Genomic DNA, 20333 nt, shown 5'->3' on the forward strand with positions numbered 1-20333 from the left:
ATGGACATAGTGTCCAAACTGGCCTAATATAACAATATGATCGTGCTAGAATTTGCTTTCCCCCCTTCCCTTCTGTATTCCCTTTTTCCTTTTCTGTTCTGTCTTCTAGATTGTAAGCCCTTATTAGGCAATGTAAACTGTTTTGAATGAAAGGAAGTATATAAATATAGTAGATAAATAACTACTATAAATAAACAATAAATAAGGACAGAACTGCATCATCAACCATATCTCTTTCTTTAGTAATAAACTACTGGTTGTATCAGCTTCTGATAGGAATACTGTGATCGATGTAATATGGGTACTTAAACCAGAATCTGAAAAGCATTTATTTACTAAGTCCAGATGCTGCCTTTAATTCTTTTTTCACTAATTGGTTAACTTTGTTTGTTGGTATTTACATAATTAGCATTCTTCCGATTAGTTGTAAAATGCTTAAGGCTTGAAGGATTAAACTGTTTGAGTATGTTCATGTTAAGAGGCTTCTTACCAAGAGATATCTTCATAAAAGATGGCCTAGAGAAAGGAAGCAAGAATTACAAGAGTTAGCATGTAATTTTAACATCAAGATCTATAAAGACATGATTTTTTAAAAAAGGTGCACCAGTGATTTAAGGCAGCTGCATGCATTTAAAAAGCATTACTTTAATGCATACGCAAACGGCTAATGGAAGCTTTTACCAAATAAATAAATAACTTTATTTAATGATTTATCTACTTTTTAGGCTCAACAATATAGACCTTCCACTCCAGGGACTCATGAATGTGAATTTTTACTTCCCAAATTACAAAGCTAGTCAATTATCTGGGAATGAGTCATTCATTCAAAAGTGCCTGTAATGTGATGTGTTAACCATCAGGAAATTTTACACCAATTGGAATTATAAACACCAGAGAGTCTTCTTTTCATTCAGTCCTAGCCAACCAAATCAATTTGCTAAACCTCCAGGTGATTTAATTCATGTAGAAGAAACTTGGGCAAGCAGATTTTAAGAGTTTTCTCGTAATATTTGGAAAGGATGTTTCTTGTCTTTTCCAATGGCATTGTCTACTCTACTCCAGTGGCTTTCAATATGTGTTCAAGGAGCTCCAAGCTTCCTTGAAAGTTGATCATTGTTTCCTCCAAAAGAATATCAGCGATGGCAGGCCAGATTCCTTAAAAGTTGGCTTTCTCTAGTTGTCCCAAGGTTTGCACATTTCAGGCATATATATGTATACATATAGACCCTTAGAGGGAAGAATCTGTTTCCAGGGGCAATTCAAAGTGCTGCTTTTATACCCTTTAAAGCACTAAATGTTCTAGAGCTCATAAGTGATCATCCCTGGTCCAATTTCTCTGCTAGTCAGGGGCACTGATACTATGGACAGTACAGGGGCAGTAGCCACCTAGCTGCACAATGATCCTGTTTTCCCTTTATGCTTTTATTTGTGTTAGAGAAAATAGCATATGCTGGTAATGGGGGACTATATGTTGAGGGGACAAGTGGAGGATGGAGAGAGAGAGAGAGAGGCTAAATTCAGACATAACAGGAAACTGGAGGCCCCCTCACCTAACCCACAAGTCCAAATTCAAGGAAATTGAATTTGTGGGGGGAAATGACCCGTGGTTTCCCTCCCCAAACTCCAATCTGAACCTTTGCCACAAACTCCATTTCTGCAGTGCCAGTGTTACATCCGAATGCTGGCACCGCAATTTGGGCCCCACAGAACCGGAGTTGAAGCACTTCCCTCACTCTGGCCTGATTGTCTGTGGGCTGAATGACCAAGGGAAAGTGTAGGTGCATAGGTTACCAAGCACAATATGTGAGACCGCAGAATGTGTTTACTGCTTACATGGCATGTAAGTCAAGGCACCTTAATTTACAATGTCCATGGTGCATGAGTGAATTTGTAAGCACCGTAACTATCCTTTTAATCTGATGTACTTAAAAAAAAAACACCCTTTAGAATACTGGCTGTTTATATGATGCCTGAGCTAGCAGGTTGATTGTATGGCCAGCTGATGGAACTAGAGAATGAAATTTGAGAAAGAAAAGATCCAATCCAACTAAGCTAAAGTGGTATGACTGAAGCCGGTTCAGTCCCCACTGACTTCAGGAGGACTACATTTTCCTTGAATCCAAGTACTTCAGTTTAAATTAGTCGTGGATTGGACTTTAGTTTCTCACAATCTGGTTTCCTATTTAGCCAATGATGAGCCTTCCAGCTCCTTCTGAGACAATTTAAAACCAAGCCTTAAATGTAGTATAATTAACCTGTCCAAAGTCTCTTTAGAATTGTTACTGATATACAGTTTGTATTTTTCCTGTACTCAGGTTTTGATGTTCTTTTGACCATGTTAATTTTTTTTGGTAGCCTTTTATCTGTCATGCTGTGAAAGCCTTTCCTTTTAAATGAGGGGAGGAAGAAGGGAATAAAGATATATGAGGTTTTAGAGATATGCTCTCTGACACCGCTTTGTGCTCCTGCGTGATGATGGAATAGTATATTACGGTGCTTGCTAGTGGACATTTTCCTAATTCCCCAGTGCTACAACTAATGCTGAAACCTGCCTGCAAGGACCTTATGTAATCTAATGGAATTGTACTGACAAGCCATAAATCCCAGATCACCTTTAATCTCAATCTTTATATTTCTTTTAAAAGTTGTTGTCCACATTTTTTTTCCTTTTGGCAATCTTCTTCTTCTTCTTTAAAGTATAGCTATTCTTTCAAATCTTGAAATGGAAATGCATTTCTCTACTAGATATAGATATCAACATCGATATAGATAGGGATAGAGATAGATTACTAATATGGATAAATTACTAATATAGATAGATTGCAGATATAGATATAGAGATTATCTATCTATCTATCTATCTATCTATCTATCTATCTATCTATCTATCTATCTATCCCTCTATCTATCACATTTCTATCCCGCCTGATATATACATCTCGAGGCTGTGTACAAAATTTAAAATATTTAAAAGTCACAAATTAAAATATGTGACAATAAAGACAATACAATAAAACAGATATTAAAACAAGTTTTTAAAATTATTAAAATTCTAATTAAAAGCTTGAGAGAACAGGAGAGTCTTGAGGGTCTTCCTGAAAACAAACATAAGAACAGCCCTGATGGATCAGGCCCAAGGCCCATCTAGTCCAGCATCCTGTTTCTCACAGTGGCCCACCAGATGCCGCTGGAAGCAACAGACAGGAGTTGAGGGCATGCCCTCTCACCTGCCATTACTCCGCTGCAACTGGTACTCAGAGGCATCCTTCCTTGGAGGCTGGAGGTGGCCCACAGCCCTCCGACTAGTAGCCATTCATAGACCTCTCCTCCATGAAGTCATCCGAACCCCTCTTAAAGCCATCCAGGTTGGTGGCTGTCACCACATCCTGTGGCAGAGAGTTCCACAAGTGGATCACGCGTTGTGTGAAAAAGTACTTCCGTTTGTTGGTCCTAGACCTCCTGGCAATCAATTTCATGGAGTGACCCCTGGTTCTAGTGTTGTGTGAGAGGGAAAAGACTCTCTCTCTCTCCACTTTCTCCACACCATGCATGATTTTATAGACCTCTATCATGTCTCCCCGCAGTCGTCTTTTTTCTAAACTAAAAAGCCCCAAGTGTTGTAGTCTTGCCTCATAAGAAAGGTGCTCTAGGCCCCTGATCATCTTGGTTGCCCTCTTCTGTACCTTCTCCAGTTCAACAATGTCCTTTTTAAGGTGTTGTGACCAGAATTGTACGCAGTACTCCAAGTGTGGTCGCACCATAGTTTTGTATAAGGGCATTATAATGTTAGCCGTTTTATTTTCAACCCCCTTTCTAGTGATCCCTAGCATTGAATTTGCCTTTTTCACAGCTGCCGCACATTGAGTCGACACTTTCAACGAGCTGTCCACCACAACCCCAAGATCCCTCTCCTGGTCCGTCACCAACAGCTCGGATCCCATCAGCATATACTTGAAGTTGGGGTTTTCCGTCCCAATGTGCATCACTTTACACTTGCTAACATTGAACCGAATTTGCCATTTTGTCGCCCACTCCCCCAGTTTGGAGAGATCCTTTTGGAGCTGCTCACAATCCGTTTTGGATTTCACTACCCGGAAGAGTTGGGTATCATCTGCAAATTTGGCCACATCGCTGCTTACCCCTGCTTCTAGATCATTTATGAATAAATTAAAAATCACCGGTCCCAGTACAGATCCCTGGGAGACCCCACTTCTTACTTCCCTCCATTGTGAAAACTCTCCATTGATACCTACCCTCTGTTTCCTGTCTTTAAATGTAAATGTAAGTGCTATTTCAACCAGTTAGCAATCCACACATGTACTTGTCCCCTTATCCCATGACCGCTAAGTTTCCTCAGGAGTCTTTGATGAGGAACTTTGTCAAAAGCTATTTGGAAGTCCAGGTAGACTATGTCAACGGGATCACCTTGATCCACATACTTGTTGACACTCTCAAAGAAGTCCAAAAGATTGGTGAGGGAAAATTTACCTTTGCGGAGGCCATGCTGGCTCACTCCCAGCAGGGCCTGTTCTTCTAGGTGCTTTACAATTTTATCCTTGAGGATGCTTTTGTTGGAGATGAACTTCCAGTGCATCGACCTTTTGCACCAACTGTTCTAATGACACTAGGGGCATTGGGAGTAGAGACAGTGAGTCAGGGTCTCCCTATCTGTCCCTGCTCTATGACCCCTGAACTGACTCTGCAGCACCTCCTGTGCTGAGTCACAATCCTTCCTTTCCTCCTAGAGAGCAGATGGAAACATCTCTCTCTCCCCTTACCTATCCACTATGTAGTCCTTTAGATTAGAGATAGATCTTTCCTATCTAAGTGTATTTAACCAATAAATATTTAGTGTTTAGTTATACAAGGATCTCCATGTGTTTTCTCTAAACAGCTGCAATATCCAAACCATCCTCTGCTATCTACTCTGTAACTGGAGTGTGTGCTCATTCCTTAGTGCTCTGCTGTTTTACCTATTGTGGGTAAAAATCAACAACTGTGGGGCAGCCACAGAGAAAGCCCAGTCATGGGTCACCACCAAACAAGTCGGTGGCATCTATAACTGGACCTCTCCAGAAGATCGTAACAGGTGGCAGGGTTTATGACAAAGGAGGCATCTCTTAAATAGCCTGGACCTAAGCCATTAAGGACTTTATAGGTATGAACCAGTACTTTGTATTTCACCTGGAAACTTATCGGCAGCCAGTGCAGTTCTTTCAAAACTGGTGTTATATGGTCCCTTTGTGTTGTCCCAGAGACCAATCTGGCTGCCACATTCTGTACCAATTGTAGTTTCCGGACTACCTACAAAGGCAGCCCCATGTAGAACACATTACAGTAATCAAGACTGGAGGTTACCAGCATATGTACCACTATTTTAAGGTCATTTGCCTCTAGAAATGGAGGTAGCTGACGTATCAGCCGAAGCTGATAAAAAGCGCTCCTGGCCACCACCTCAACCTGAGAAACCAGGGAGAGCTTTGGGTCCAAGAGCACTCCCAAGCTACGTACCTATTCTTTCAGGGGTAGTGTAACCCCACCCAGAACAGGCAGATCTAAACCATCTCTCAGGTCCTGTCCCTCACAGTCAGTACCTCAGTTTTATTTGGATTCAACTTCAGTTATCCCTCATCCAACCCATTACTGCCTCCATGCAGACATTTAGGGAAGATATGCCATTTCCTGATGAGGTCGGCATGGAGAAGTAGATCTGGGTCATCAGCCTATTGATAACACCCAGCACCGAACCTCCTGATGATCTCTCCCAGTGGTTTCATGTAGATGTTAAAAAGCATTGGAGACAGTATGGAGCCTTGTGGAACTCCACAAGGATATAGATATAGATATAGATATAGATATAGATATAGATATAGATATAGATATAGATATAGATATAGATATAGATATAGATATAGATATAGATATAGATATAGATATAGCAGTGATCTTCACTTTTTTATTTTAAGTGAGTGTCACTTTTGGGGGAAACCATTATTGTGAGAGCCATTTCTCACTGTGCTGAACTCTGCACAGTACTGCACCTCTCCTAGTGCTGGGAGAGCCCTAAAAGATGGAGTCCTCTTTTAATAATTCTAGGAGGAAAGTACTGGCAAGCGCCATACTTCCCAGCACTCTATGCACACCCTTCAAGATAGAGACAAGAATGACTTGTCCCCTTAGCTAAGCAGGGTCTGCCTTGGTTGCATAGAATTGGAGTCCACATGTGAGCACTGTAAGATATTCCCCTCAGGGGATGGAGCTGCTCTGGGAAGAGCAGAAGGTTCCAAGTTCCCTCCCTGGCATCTCCAAGATAGGGCTGAGAGATATTCCTGCCTGCAACCTTGGGGAAGCCACTGCCAGTCTGTGTAGACAATACTGAGCTAGATGGACCAATGGTCTGACTCAGTATATGGCAGCTTCCTATGTTCCTATGGTGCAGGGCCTCAAGAGGGCTCCCATTCCTTTAAAGGAGGCACCCAGCTCTGGGCACAGTGTAACATTGCACGGTGAAAATGATAATCTCTGCATGGTGCCGGGGGTACTGTGTAGAGTATTCAGCTGGCCGAAGCTCCAATAAACAATTAGTCAGGGAACATCTGCTTAGGGCTGATGGGGGTTGCCATTGGTCCCCAGGCCTTACAATGAAGAACACTGAGATACAGCTATATCTTTGTCTCATATCTTTTGCACATAACTTTTGCACAAGAGCACATTTGAAAATCCCTGTATTTAGTGTAGCTCCACAATCTTGTACTAGAGCAACTTTGTTCATTGCACAAGTGCAGCATTAGTCAGGATGATGGCCAGTGAGTCTGTAATGCAATGTACTTGGAGCAGTCTGGAACTGTGGAAGATGGAAACACTAAAAAAGCATCTGGACACTTCAGTTGGTCCAAAATGCTGCTGCCAGACTGTCGTCTGGTGTCATGGATTGCCTCTAATAGGAGCTTTTCACACCCTTGGCATTTAGCTCAGCCTCAAGCAATTCAACTAACTGAGGAGTGTAAAGCCTCCAATCTAAGGAATACAATACTGTGTGAGTTCGTATTCACTAGGATACTGCATGGACATTATAAAAAAATAAGAACTCGAGATGAAAAGTTGGTATTTGTTTATTCATATAGCTTCTAGTACAGGATTATAAAACATACAAGTTGTTCTAACAAGAACCAATCTGCCTACTTTCTTTTCACTATCCCTACATCTGGACTAAATTTGGTTGAAATCGGTTAGGCAATTCACAAGTTGGCCCACTTGTGCCTCAAATGTTCACGCAGCCACCATCTTGAACTGGGGTGGATGACATCATCACAAACTACACCATCAAGATGTCCCTATGTGTCTCTACAACTGAACCCGATTTGTTTCGTATTGGTCCAGGCATCGCGAAGATGATAGAGAGGGATGGACACATGGACGGACACACACACACAGGCTTATGATCTCATAAGCCTACTTGAAAGTAGGCTAAAAACACAGACAAAGCATATAATATCAAAACTGAATACAGAGAGCGTTATATGGAAGACATTTTCTAGGAGTTTATTCTCAGATCAAAACCTCACCACTGCTGAATTTATAAGCTGACTCCAGAGTTAGAACCATGTGTCTGAAGACATCCTGACATCCAACTGAATGTACACCTTTTTTTATTCTAAAAATGTCCATTATACAGAAAACCACAACTTAGAGAAATATATCAGCACTTCAGTCTATCTAAATAGAAAGGTAAACAGCATGTATTGTTATTCTAACTCAGATATATAATTAATCCTTTTCATGTAGATCTAAATCCATTCACTAATCCTTATATGGGGGGGGGGGGGAGAGAACAGCCTGATAAGAATTATATCTTCTATTATATTAATTCTCATAGACGTGCCTCTGTGGGGATGCGTCCCGGCAACCCAGCGGATTGGCTGAGTGGTGGAGGCGCTGGATTGGCTGGTTGGCCGCGTAAGGAAGTGGCCATTTGGGGAGGAAAAGAAAGGAAGGAAAGCGGGCAAGTGGAGAGGAGATCTGAACGGACTGGGGCAGAAGGGAGGGGAGAGAAAGCGGGGGAGCCTGGCTGGGCAGAGACAAACAGTTGGCCGCTTTGGAAGATGCTCTCTAGAGGGAGGGCTGCAGGAAGGAGCTGGCTGAACGCTTGGCGGCCCGACACCAGGGACTGGAGGAAGGAGGATGTGGCAACGGCCAGCAGGGAAAACACAAGCAGGCTAAAAAGCGGAGGTGGGGGGGAGCACGAATGAGAGAGAGAAAAAGAGAGAGAAAGAGGTGGAAATGGAGAAGGGAGCAAGCTGGGGCAGAAGGATTGGGGGGGGGGAGACTGAGGCAGAAGGCTTGGGGGGAGGGGAGGAGGAGAATTGGCCGGCCCACGCTGGCGGGCCTGGCCTGGCGACCAGTGGTGGCCGCAGACTCTAGCGATTGAGAGAGTCAGGTGGCGGGGGAGACAGAGCGAGCGAGAGAGGTGCGCAGGGGGAGAGACAGAGCGAGCGAGAGAAGCACACGGGGAGGGGGAGACAGAGCGAGCGAGAGAGACGCGCAGGAAGGAGGAGACAGAGCGAGCGAGAGAGGCACACGGGGAGGGGGAGACAGAGAGAGCAAGAGAGGCGCGGCGGGAGAGAGAGAGAGAGAGAGCCAGAGAGGCGCGGGGGGGGAGAGAGCGCGAGCGAGAGAGGCGTGGGGGGAGCGACAGCGCGAGCGCGAGAGGCGTGGGGGGAGCGACAGCGCGAGCGAGAGAGGCGCACGGGGAGCGACAGCAAGAGAGAGAGGCGCGGGGGGAGCGACAGCACGAGCGAGAGAGGCGCACGGGGAGCGACAGCGTGAGAGAGAGAGGCGTGGGGGGAGAGACAGAGAGAGTGAGAGAGGCGGTGGGGGGGCAGAGTGAGCAAGAGAGCTGTTGTGGGGGGGACAGAGCAAGTGAGAGAGCTGTGGGAGGACCAGCCAAACAAATTCTCCCAACTAACCCCATAAAGGAAGTGAACTACCACACAGATGCTCTGTGCGGGTTCAGCTAGTAACATATAATTCATGAAGATATCTTGGCAAACATTGAATTTCAAGTGAAAAGGTTACAGGTAAGAAGGTCATCATATTCTAGGCCAAAGCTGAATCAAATGACTAAAGGAAAGGAATGATTTTATTCTTCTATCCATGACCATGGGATTGGTTAGACAGAGCATAAAACTGGGTGTTGTTCAATTGTCCCAACCTCTGGAGCTCCACGCTGTGCCACAGAGCGCTGATCGTCTGGCAGCGTGGTCCGTACCCCAGAAACATTCTCAGCTCACAGCCTATTTAGAGCAGCCTGAAAGCTGGGTCTGTGCTAGAAACAACATACTGTGTACAATTCTGGTCACCACATCTAAAGAAGGACATTGTAGAACTGGAAAAGGTGCAGAAGAGGGCAACCAAGAAGATCAGGGGCCTAGAGCATCTTCCTTATGAGGCAAATTTAGAAAAAAGACGACTGCGGGGAGACATGATAGAGGTCTATAAAATCATGCATGGTGAGGAGAAAGTGGATGGAGAGAAATTCTTCTCCCTCTCACATAATGCTAGAACCAGGGGTCATCCCATGAAATTGATTGCCAAGAAATTTAGGACCAACACACAGAGGTACTTTTTTACACAAGGCATAATCAACTTGTGGAATTCTCTGCAACAAGATGTGGTGACAGCCAACAACCTGGATGGCTTTAAGAGGGGTTTGGATAACTTCATGGAGGAGAGGTCCAGCCGGAGGGCTATGGGCCACCTCCAGCCTCGGAGGCAGGATGCCTCTGAATGTCATTCACAGGGGAGAAACAGCAGGAGAGAGGGCATGCCCTCAACGCCTGCCTGTAGGCTTCCAGCAGCTTCTGGTGGGCCACTGTGTGAAACAGGATGCTGGACTAGATGGGTGTTGGGCCTGATCCAGCAGGGCTGTTGTTATGTTCTAACATCTGTGGTCACCAGCCCTGACCGTGAGCAACCTTGATCTCAAAACCGAGTCTGTTTGTATAGACTACGATTGTGTTCATCCCTGATCCTGATGTCTATGCAACTCCCAGTACAGACTTTTGGCAACATTATGGGACTACGCTCTTTCTCTGTTCCTGTCGGACTGCGTCTGGAGGCTCTCCTGTCCCCTCTGAAGAGAGCAGTTCTCAGCGGCTGAGCAGCCGGCCATTACAGTGGGCTAACTTGTGAACCACCTAACCTATTTGAACCAAATTTGCTACAGGTGTAGGGTCACATAGGGATAGCTCAGTGGTGTAGTTTGTAATGATGTCATCCACCCTGATTGAAGATGGCAGATGCATGAATGTTTGAGGTGCAAGTGGGCTAATTTATGAACTGCCTAGCCGATCTGAACCAAATTAGGTACTGTTGTAGTGAGTAACATATAGGGACACCTCAACAGCATAGTTTGTGATGATGCCATCCACTCCAAGATGGAGGATATGTGAACATTTAAGGCTGAAGTGGGCTAACCTGTGAGGATGGAAATTATCAATTAAAATCATAGTGAAAGGAAAGTAGGCAGTTTAGTTCTTACCAGAACAACTTATTATCAGAATATTTTACTTCCCTGGAGCACGATGTGGCATGTTTGGTGCTACCAGAGCTGACAGCATCTAGCAGGGTAAATGGAGGCAGACCCCATTGCAAATGCTTTAGGGATTGGCTTCCAGTCCTATATTGGTGGCTCATATCTTTCCCAGTGCATCTATTATCTCCCCATCCACCACATGTCACACATCCACCACATATCACCGTATCCAGAGGAGAGCTGGGCTTGTGGTAGCAAGCATGACTTGTTCCCTTAGCTAAGCAGGATCTGCCTTGGTTGCATATGAATGGGAGACTATAAGTATGAGCACTGTAAGATATTCCCCTTAGGGGATGGAGCTGCTCTGGGAAGAGCAGAAGGCTCCAAATTCCTTCCCTGGCATCTCCAAGATAGGGCTGAGAGAGATTCCTGCCTGCAGCCGAGAGAAGCCGCTGCCAGTCTGTGAAGACAATACTGAGCAAGATAGATCAATGGTCTGACTCAGTATATGACAGCTCCCTATGTTCCTATCCGTTGTCACCACATCTACCATCTGCAACTATGCACAGGGTTTGTGTTGATTGATTGGGAACCACATATGCCATCCTAGGTGGCCAGCATTATCTGCTTTGCATGCATATTCCAAACTGGTGTTTGGTACTGTTAAAGCCAATAGGGCCAACCATCTGACTGGCAGGTAGCCAAGAGGATATATGTACATAGGAGTTCACTGTTTTTCAAATGGGGGCCAATTTGGCAAAAGAAACCTTCAATGTGAGAGCCATTTCCCTCACACAGTACTGTGCTTTTTTCAGTGCTGGGGAGGCCTTTTACGAGAGATGGACTTTTCTCTTAAGAGCTGTATGGAAGGGGTTCCCAACCTGTGGCACTCCAGATGTTGCTGAACTACAACTCCCATCATCTTCAGCCAGGATAAATTGTAGCCAGGGATGATAGGAGTTGTAGTTCAGCAACATCTGGAGTGCCACAGCTTGGGAATCCCTGGGAAAGTGCCGTGAAGGGCTACATTTCCCAGCACTCTGTGCATGCCTTCCAAGATGGTGCAGGGGCTTGAAAGGGCTGTTACCCTTAAATGAGCACCATGGTGGGCAAGGCAAAAATGGTAGCTTTTGCATGATGCCAGGGGACGGTGTAGAATATTCAGCTTTGGCCGAAGCTTTGCACAGGCCCAATAAACAATTAGTCGGGTGGGGGGGGGAGCACTGAGAGTTAATGGGGACCTCCACTGGCCTCTGTGCCTTACAATGAAGAACTTTGTAGTAGTTCATGGAACCCATTGCTGTGTTTACATATAGCTAAATCAGGGTCATGGTGTTCCCATGCCTAAGGACCACGGAAGAGAAACAGTGGTTCTTGTGCATACTGAGGGTCTTCATTCCAAATTGATTTGTACACACTACCTAGAGATTTACATGATAGATAGATAGATAGATAGATAGATAGATAGATAGATAGATAGATAGATAGATAGATAGATAGATATCTGCCTTTCTTTTATAAAGCACCACCCACAGGACTCAGCAGCACTTGTTCGTGGATTGAAGAAAGTGCTTGGATGGGATCAGGCCTGCCCATCTTTTAATTTGTTTCTCCTCTGGAAGGTGTTTCAGCAGAAAAACCTGTTTTCTGAACACGTTTTGTTCAAGCCAAAATGAAACTTCTTCAAGGCTTTGGATATGAGTATTTTTACAGTGCAAATCAAAGCTACTTTTTCCTCTAGTCTCCTGACGCACACGCCAGGAATCTGACACAGGATTTGAACCACAACATTGGAAAATTAAGGAAAGTAAAGGTCTATTCTCTTTGTCATCATACTTCCCCTTACAAGGATATGCTCTTTTGTTATTAAGCAGACCCAATCAAAACAAAAGGTATACTGTTTCTTTTATGAGTAATGCACTAACCCACCGAAAAGTGGGAGGGGGGATTCATGCAGGACGTATGAATTCAGACAGCATAAGATTTATTACAACGGCTACAGAAATTATTCCTCCTTAACAGCACTTAAATTGTCTAATTATTCCCAGCTGTTTTCAATTTGTTGCAGGTTGTTAATTAGAGGTTAGGGTCCTCTTGCACTGATACAGTGGACTGACTCAGCAATAAGTGAAGAATTGCTTCATGTCAAAACTAAAGAATCCTGGGGAAACTTCCCAAGCAAAATGTGAGGTTCATCTTTATGCATCTCCCTTCCACTGAGCTGAGAGAAAAGCTCTGAAAATTTCCAACTCATTGGGATAATTAATTGTACTCACCAAGGCTAGAGGAGAAGGAGGAAAGTGATGTTTACTCTTTTTTAAAAGAGGAAGGTTAGAGAGTAAACAGATTAACTTGGGACTAAGCACCTGACAATCTTAATTAATTCTGGATGATTAGGGAGTCTTTGTTACAGTTTAGCAGAACTACAGAAGCCAAAAGGTATGTGAGTTCAAATAGTTCAGCAAAACTTTGAATCTTTCTCTTAAGAATGCACTCTAACTATTCCTCAGTTAACCAAAAGACATAACTATTCGGCATCGTTTGGACGTCATGAAAAACCTGAGGCAAACTTACCTCAGGTTGGCCCCCTTGTGACGTCTGAATATTTGGAGCTGCAGATCCGGGACCCAACTGCAGTTCTGATTCCCACCCCCAGATTCCAGATGAACCCTCGGTTTTAAGTAAGATTCATTTACTAAATCGAGCGTCCAGAGAATGGAGTGTGTCATCTGGTTTGGGCAACTTGTCCAAACTGGAGTTAAGGGAGGAAGTTGCTTAAATGCCATTGGCTGGCACCTCTTTCCTTCCCAGATCCCAGAAAGCCTGCACAGCCAGTTTCCACCCCATTCCAGGCTTGGAAAGTGCAACTCTGGCCAGAGGTGCACCTAGGCAATTTTGGAGCATGGACCTAGAGGCCTTTGGAGGCCTTCCCACCCAGGGCTGCAAGTTAAGCATCATTTTTTAACACGTAGGTTCTTGAGGACACAAATCCACACCACCCAGGACAGACTAAAGAGGTTTGGGGGGACCCCAGGGGGTGTGGAGGCCCTGGACTTCAGCCCCAAGTCCAGGGGCAAGAGTGCCTCTGGTTCTGGCTCATCTGTAAGCACGTCAGGGGACAGAGAAGAGAACCACGGGTTTACTGAAACTGCGGTTTGTGACTACATACGAGTGGGTCCTTAGACTTTATTTCCTCTAAAGTAATTCTGATTTCTTTAAATATATACTCCATAAGAACAACTTTGCTTGATCAGGCTCAAGGCCTATCTATTATTATTGTTGTTGTTGTTTACACAGTCAGACAGGTGTTATTGACTGGTTTGTTTTATATAGCCATCGAGTCCTTCCCAAGGAGCTGGGATGGCTGAATTTTATTGTCAATGTTGTTGCTGTTATTATAGATATTGTCGCAGAATAAAGGCTGTTCCCAGTAAAGTTGCTTTTTGTAATTGGCTGATGGTGATTTCTGTGGCCCCTATGGTGTTGAGGTGCTCTTCAAGGTCTTTTGGAACTGCACCTAGGGCCCCAGTTACCACTGGGATTATTTTGGTCTTTTTCTGCCACAGCCTTTCAATTTCAGTTTGTAGATCTCTGTATTTTGTGATTTTTTTCTATTTCTTTTTCTTCTATTCTGCTATCCCCTGGTATTGCTATGTTGATTATGTTAACTTGTTTTTCTTTCTTCTTGACTACAGTTATATCTGGTGTATTGTGTGGCAGATGTTTGTCTGTTTGTAGTCGGAAGTCCCATAATATTTTTGCGTCTTCATTTTCTACAACTTTTTCAATTTTATGGTCCCACCAATTTTTGGCTACAGGTAGCTTGTATTTTTTGCAGATGTTCCGGTGTATCATCCCTGCTACCTTGTCATGCCTTTGTTTGTAGTCGGTCTGTGCAACAATAATAATCCCAGTGGTAATTGGGGCCCTAGGTGCAATTCCAAAACAACTTGAAGAGCAACTCAACACCATAGGGGCCACAGAAATCACCATCAGCCAATTACAAAAAGCGACTTTACTGGGAACAGCCTATATTCTGCGACGATATCTATAACAACAGCAACAACATTGATAATAAAATCCAGCCATCCCAGGTCCTTGGGAAGGACTCGATGTCTGTATAAAACAAACCAGTCAATAACACCTGTCTGACTGTGTAAACAATAATGATAATAAATTCGATTTCTATACCACCCTTCCAAAAATGGCTCAGGGTGGTTTACATAGAGGAATAATAAATAAATAAGATGGATCTCTGTCCCTAAAGGGCTCACAATCTAAAAGAAACATAAGATAGACACCAGCAACAGTCACTGGAGGTACTGTGTTGGGCGTGGATAGGGCCAGTTATTCTCCCCCTGCTAAATAAAGAAAATCACCACATTATAAGGTGCCTGTTTGCCAAGTTAGCAGTTATCTAGTCCAGTGCCTTGTTTCCCACAGTGCCAGATAGATTCTTTGGAAAGCCACACAATCAGGAAATGAAGGCATACCACCTCTCTTGCTGTTGTTCCCCTTCAACTGGTATTCAGAAGCATTGTTTAATAGCTGCTCCCCTTTCTGACTCCACCCCCCACACTCTCTACAGGATCTCACTGGGAAAATTTTTTAAACAAAAAATAATATATTACTAGATAGAATACAACACATCCCTCCCCTTTATAACAAGAATTGAATTAATTTAAAATTCAGTGATGAAGTCTTAAAGTATTTTAGGTGGTCTCCTGTCATACACTTCTGCTAATTCTTGGGCTCTCTGGCACAGGAGCTGTTAGTGATGTTTTTTTTCTGGTACCGAGAATTGTCCATCACTTTCATCAGCCTCATCTGTGAGGTCAAAACTGGAGGCAAGATCAAATTCATCTCCGGAGATCAGGCTCCCTTTCCTCTTTTCTCAAAGTAGGCATGCTGGAAAGTCTCAAACTGTGACATTTCTTTCCATCATCCAAAATGACAGAATCTCCTCAGATTTCAATTATTTCTTTTGAAATAATCCATCCCTATCCATCCCCAGCACGGCACCCTTCCAGTGGAACATAGGAAACTGCCATATACTGAGTCAGACCATTGGTCTATCTAGCTCAGTATTGTCTACACAGACTGGCAGCGGCTTCTCCAAGGTTGCAGGCAGAAATCTCTCTCCGCCCTATCATGGAGATGCCAGGGAGTGGCTGTTGCTGGTGTCTATCTTATGTTTCCTTTTAAGATTGTGAGCCCTTTGGGGACTGGGCACCATTTTATTTATTTCTTTATATCTATATGAACTGCTTATGGAACATTTGTTGAAAAGCGGTATATAAATATCCGCTGTATTTGTATTCATGTTTTGGTACAGAATATCAAGAACATTCTTTTCTCACTTTATAAGGCAGCCATACTGGAACAAAGTCCCCCACCTGAAATGTTCGCTGTTTCGCACCACATTTCTGATCTACATACCATTTGTATTTTTGTGGTTTCTTCTTTACCTGATCATGAATCTCTGCATCCTCAGAGTGAGATGGCATGGAAAGCCCTATGAGTTGTTGCCATTGGGAAGGTTTGGTGGTAGCTTTGCGTCCTCTCAGCAGTTCCAAAGGTGATTTTCCTGTAGTAGAATGAGGAGTAGTCCAATAAGCAAATAGATTTTTATCTATTGCCTCTTCCCAGGGTTGTTGTTGCATAGTAGCTAGTTGTAAACTTTCTTCCTAAACTTTGAATCTGAGTCTAAGCCCCCTTTAAAGCCATCCAAGCTAATGGCCATCACCACATCTGGTGGCAGAGAATTCCGTAGATTAATTATGTGCTGTGTGGAGAAGTACTTCCTTTTGTCATTCCTAAATTTCCTGACCTTCAGTTTCATGGGATGGTCCCTGGTTCTAGTGTTGTGAGAGAGGGAAAAATATTTTTCTCTATCCACTCTTTCTACTCCATGCATAATTTTATATACCTTGATCATATCTCCCCATAGTCACCTCTTTTCCAAATGAAAGAGTCCCAGATGCCTCATAAGGAAGGTGCTCCAGGGCCCTGATCATTTTGGCTGCCCTCTTCTGCACCTTTTTCAGTTCTACAATATCTTTCTTAAGATATGGTGACTAGAGCTGTACGTAATACTCCAAATGTAGCTGCACCATCGATTTGTAAAAGGGCATTATAATACTAGCATTCTTATTTTCATTCCCCTTCCTAATGATCCCTAGCAAGAGAATTGCCTTTTTTACAGCTGCCATGCACTAAGTTGACACTTTCAACGAGCTGTAGACCATGACCCCAAGATCTCTCTCCTGACAGCTCAGATCCCATCAGTGTATATATGAAGTTGGGGTTTGTTTGTTTTTTGGTCCTAATATGGATCACTACACTTGTTTACATTGAACTGCATTTGCCATTTTGTCACCCACTCACCCAGTTTGGAGTAATCCTTCTGGAGCTCCTCATAGTCTGCTGTGGATTTCACTGCCCTCAATAGTTTAATGTCATCTGCAAATTTGGCCACTTTGCTGGTTACCCCAACTTCTAGATAATTTATGAAAAAAAGCACTGGTTCCAGTACAGATCCCTGGGAGACCCCACTTCTTACTTGGCTGCATTGTGAATACTGTCCATTATTCCCACCCACTGTTTCCTCTCCTTCAACCGGTTACCGGTTGACACATGAACCTGTCTCCTTATCCCATGACTGCGAGAGCCTTTGGTGGTGAACTTTGTGAAAAGCTTTTGGGAAGTCCAAGTATATTATGTCAACCAGATCACCTTTATCCACATGCCTGTTGACACTCTCAAAGAACTCCAACAGGTCAATGAGGCAAGACAGGGGCATAGCTATTAATTGACTGACTGACTGACTGATTGATTGATTTCTATACCGCCTTTCCAAAAATGGCTCAGGGGAGTTTACACAGAGGAATCATAAATAAATAAATAAGATGGATCCCTGTCCCCAAAGGGCTCACAATCTAAAAAGAAACATAAGATAGACACCAGCAACAGTCACTGGAGGGATGCTGTGCTGGGGGTGGATAGGGCCAGTTACTCTCCCCCTGCTAAATAAAGAGAATCACCACATTAAAAGGTGCCTCTTTGCCAAGTTAGCATGGTGAAAAGAGTTCAAAGAACATGGACACCCAGCTGCTGAGGGCCCTCTAGCTCCATCCCTCCCTATTTTCTTCATCATCTCCCTTACTCTGGGGAGCTGCCAGAGAGAGGGATGAACACGGGCCCCTTCTCCCCTAGCTACGCCCCTGAGGCAAGACTTTCCTTTGCTGAAGCCATGCTGGTTTCTTCTTCCTGAGTGACTTGCAAGGGTCAGATCAGTCCCCAAGAGCCGCTCAAATGAGAGCAGTGGGGGGCATCTTGCTGGCCTTCTGGGGTACCAATAACTTGCTTCCTGAGGTGACCACCTCACCTCACCTCATGAAAGGGCCACCCCTGCCATCACTGTTCATATTTGAAGTGTGTGAATAAGCAGTGAGAATAGGGGAGTTGCAGTGTAAGTTGAAGGCGTATGGACTGTAACAAATGGAGACTTGGCGAATGGCGGATTTAAGCCCAGGCTTTGTCTCAGAGCAAGTCCACGTGGGGGAAAGAAAAATGCTGATTCATTCCCACCATGTTTGCTCAACAAGGCTGTCCTTCTGGTAATCACTGCCACCACACCCAAATTATTACAGAGTTTACCCCTGCTGGATTTGGGTGAATGTCCAGGGAACTCTTCTCCTCACTTACCCAAATGGAAAAATACAAAAACCTCCCACATGCAGCCTACACGTGGTGAGAAAACTTGGTAGATTGCTGAACAATTAACTTTGAGGCATGTCTGCACCAGAGTAAAACCCCTTTTCCCTGAGTATAAAAAATCCACTCAAAGACAGGTGAGATTACAAAGAATAAAAAGAGAAAACTTTATTCAAAAGACTACAGAGCCCCTGGTGGCGCAGTGGTAAAACTGCCGCCCTGTAACCAGAAGGTTACAAACTCGATCCTGACCAGGGGCTCAAGGTTGACTCAGCCTTCCATCCTTCCGAGGTCGGTAAAATGAGTACCCAGAATGTTGGGGGCAATATGCTAAAATCATTGTAAACCGCTTAGAGAGCTCTGGCTATAAAGCAGTATATAAATGTAAGTGCTATTGCTATTGCTACAGACTGCTTTGGTCTGAGGCTCTAGCAGCTTCCGTTACAGGGAAAAGAAACACTCAGTACTTGCAAGAATCCTTCCCAAAAGCATTCCAGTTGATAGTTGAAGTGGTACACTTTAAAATCTTTGTTACCCAGGAGATAATTCAAAAAGCACCCCCACTTGTAAGGAACCTTTAAAGGTTACAAGGACTTTTGCAGTGCCCTGGATGCATACAAAGGGCACAAGTACAACATTCTTACATTACAGATAAAACACTAAAGACTAGAGCCAGCGTGGTGTAGTGGTTAGAGTGCTGGACTAGGACCGGGGAGACCCGAGTTCAAATCCCCATTCAGCCATGAGACTTGCTTGGTGACCCTGGGCCAGTAACTTCTCTCTCAGCCTAACCTACTTCACAGGGTTGTTGTGATGAGAAACTTAAGTATGTAGTACTCTGCTCTGGACTCCTTGGAGGAAGAGCGGGATATAAATGTAAAATAATAATAATAAATAATAATAGTTGTAAGGATCTGCAAAGCACTAAAATAAAGAAATCTGACACCAGCTACATAACTCATGGCTCCCTGGCTAAACTCTTCTCCAAAGCCAAGCCCTGGCTTCTTCCCTGAACTCACCAAAACCATGGTAGAGACTTCAGGCCCCTGCAGAGTTCCTGGTTGCTGCCATGGCTTGGCCAGCCAACCTGTTGCTTCCCCTGCCTGGTTCCAACTGCTAGAACAAAGGACCCCTTCACTTCCTGCTGCCAGGCCCTAAGTCCCGGATACCGTGTGCTGAGTGGCTGATCGCTAGAGGTCACTGCCTGACAGACAGGACAGGGTTCCCTTCTGGTTCACTCTTTAGGGAAGAAGAAAAAGCTGTTCCTGACTGATCACAACATGGACCTAGTACACAAGTCAGCTGGGGTTGCCGGTACCATCTGGGGTTACAAATGCTCATTGTGATTTTTGACAAGGTCTGCATTCCTGGAGATGGAAAATAGATGATAGCATTGCAATACTTTCAGTGTATTATTTATTTATTCATTCATTTATCATAATTTTATACCGCCTGATATGCAAATCTCTAGGCAGTGTACAAATTGTTAAAACAAAATAAAAACAATATAAAACAAATTATTAAAATTATTAAAATTCTCATTAAAAGAATTTCCTTGTGAGAATAGGAAAGTCTTGAGGGTCTTCCTGAAAACAAACAGAGAAGGTGATGCTCTTATTTCAGCAGGGAGCATATTCCAAAGCCCTGGGGCAGCCACAGAGACAGCCCGGTCCTGAGTCGCCATCAAACAAGCTGGTGGTAACCGTAACTGGACCTCTCCAGAAGATCATAACAAAGGAGGCGCTCTCTTAAATATTATCATGCATTTATTATCCTGACTATTGGGACTGCAGTGGCCAAATTTGCAGTGGGATTTTAAAGGCTTTAAAAGTTTTAAAAACACAAAAACTACTATAAATTTTTATTGATGTTGTCAGAGGGATGGAAATGAAAATTGGCAGGAATGTCTTCCAAAGATTTCTCCATAGAGAGAGTATGACAATTTTTTCATTCTTAACCCTGTTTCCTCTGTGCAAAAGTGACTGCAATTTTACCCTAATTGTTTGGTGGTAGGGATAACGAGTGGGTGATAACATTGAGAAAGTTGCAAGTGTGACAATGCCATCACCTATTTTCCATCTCT

The 20333-nt window shown here is 43.8% G+C and overlaps 1 long non-coding RNA gene across 1 annotated transcript; it reads right to left on the reverse strand.

Moving 5' to 3' along the window:
- Positions 1-267: 267 nt before the first annotated feature.
- Positions 268-19364, reverse strand: LOC128339813 (uncharacterized). The gene is made up of 3 exons (XR_008313231.1): positions 19270-19364; positions 16003-16121; positions 268-516 (listed from the first exon to the last, which is right to left on the reverse strand). It is a non-coding gene; the product is annotated as an uncharacterized LOC128339813 (long non-coding RNA).
- Positions 19365-20333: the final 969 nt, after the last annotated feature.

The sequence above is a fragment of the Hemicordylus capensis genome, chromosome 1, assembly GCF_027244095.1.
Source record: "Hemicordylus capensis ecotype Gifberg chromosome 1, rHemCap1.1.pri, whole genome shotgun sequence".
In the NCBI taxonomy this organism is placed as follows: Eukaryota; Metazoa; Chordata; class Lepidosauria; order Squamata; family Cordylidae; genus Hemicordylus; species Hemicordylus capensis.